Consider the following 2176-nt stretch of genomic DNA (forward strand, 5'->3'; position numbering starts at 1 on the left):
AGAAATATTGTAATGATATTTTAGACAAAAGCTCCGTTAAGCTTAACGGAGAGATGTGAATTCGGCTGATGATAAAATATTGATAATAACTCTGAAGCGCAACTAAAGATTTTAACAATCTATCCCTTGTTTACCTTTGTAAAAAAGATGATATTGATCTTACTGTTGAAACAGTCAGTAACTAGTGTGATGTCGTCATTGAAAACTACTGGTATGCTAAACGATTGAGCATGGAAGTTGAATGAAGTTCGCTGCTTTTTACTTTTGCCACTGCAATTCCAACTTTTTTAGTGTAAAGTTTTTCTATTTTCTTTACATGAAAGTTTTTCAAGACACATTTGTATTTTTTTGAGGATTCGTTTTTAAATAGGTTTGATGATAATATATTTAAATTTAAACGAATAGTATATACAGATATATTGTTAAGAACAGACATATTTAACTTACAAGTTCTATTTACCAAGTTTACAATTAGTGTATTTCATTCAACTTCATAATTTACTGTTTCCGTTTTTAAACATAACATTTTACAGGAAACAACAAATTTTGTTTTAAAGTTAAATAGTTATACAAGAATATCTCCCAACCCCACTGCACAGTGGGTCAGAAGCCGGCAAAACCATACAAAAAAGTTTTTAAATTTTTAAATTTTGAAAAAGGCAAATTTCGCTCAATATATTAATAAGCCAGAAATGATATTTTATTAAAAAATAATTTTTCAATAAAACGCCATATTTGTTGCTTAAATATTTCCTTAAATACTTTTTATCAATAACAACAAAAAAGTGTGAAAATTTTATTTTTTTAAAGAAGTTTAAGTTTATTTTTTAACTTATAAATGACTTATATAGTATTATGTTAATATTTAAATCACATGAAAAAAAAAAATTCTTTGCATTTTATATAAATATTTTCAACAATGCAAACATCAATAATTTTGACTTATAAGTTTTTATTTTTTTTAAAAATATCATTTAAAACCATCGGATCAACCTGTATCAACCGCTTAAAATGATATATAATTGAATACCAATATGACATTGATTTTGTGGTATAAAAATTGGCTGCCTATAGCTGCCTAAAAAAATACACTTTTAAATTCAATTAACTACGTCCACGTTTCTTGTTAATGCATTTTTGATCGATAACAAAAAATTTAAGAAGATTTGAAATTTAAAAACTGCAGTTTGACTTTATAATAATTGTTATTAAAGACATAAGTTTAAAATTAAATATTTTTGTATTTTTTAATTGCTTTCCCGTAACTTCCTCGTATTTGCTCAATGAACATTTAGATCGCATTGAAACCATTATTCCTAATTTTTTATGCTACCGTTTTAGAGTAATAAAAACTCAGAGACTGTGATAAAATATGAATTATATGCTTTTACGTAGTACAAGTTTGGGACATAATATTTATTATTTATTTTATAATTTCCGTAAACAATAAAATTATATGTAATCGATAAAAAACACGATAACAACCAATGAGAAATAAAGGAAAGGAACTGAGTTTCGTAGTTACTGCTCGTAAAAAAATTACTTTATTAAAAACATTTTAAATTATTTCTTTCAAATTAAAAGTATTTTATTGAACAGACAATCTCTTTAAAATGGATAGGAGATGTCTTATGAATTATATAATGGAAAATAATTTATTACAAAATGATGATTTACATGCAAAGATTTTGAGTTTTGTTTCCCGAAGCAATTTTGAAGAATCTAATGATAGCTTGTCAATTATTTCGAAATTCATTTACCAAGCTAAAAAAAAGTGGAAAAAATCGAATAGAACAAGAGCAGTATTTGAAAAAAGGTATAAAGTTTGGTTAAACCAAACCATATTTGACTGTAAAAAATAAAAAATTGAAACAAAAACCTGTGGTATGTTTACTTTAACTATGCGTAAATTTATTATAATGTGTATAATTTATTTGTATTATTATTACGACGATTTAATAATTGATAAAATAATATTATACTTTAAGGTGGACGCCCTTCGATTTTGTTTGAAGATGCGTATGTGATAACTTAAGATCGCATAATTAAAGAGCTTTTGAGTAAATATAATTTAAACGAACTTTTATATGCAGCAAGTAAAAGTTTGAAAAGGGATAAAAGGTTTATAGAAGCAAAAGTGGTTAAAAAATATTCAACAAAGAATTATCGACAGAAT

The sequence above is a fragment of the Hydra vulgaris genome, chromosome 08 (genome assembly GCF_038396675.1).
Source record: "Hydra vulgaris chromosome 08, alternate assembly HydraT2T_AEP".
Taxonomy (NCBI): Eukaryota; Metazoa; Cnidaria; class Hydrozoa; order Anthoathecata; family Hydridae; genus Hydra; species Hydra vulgaris.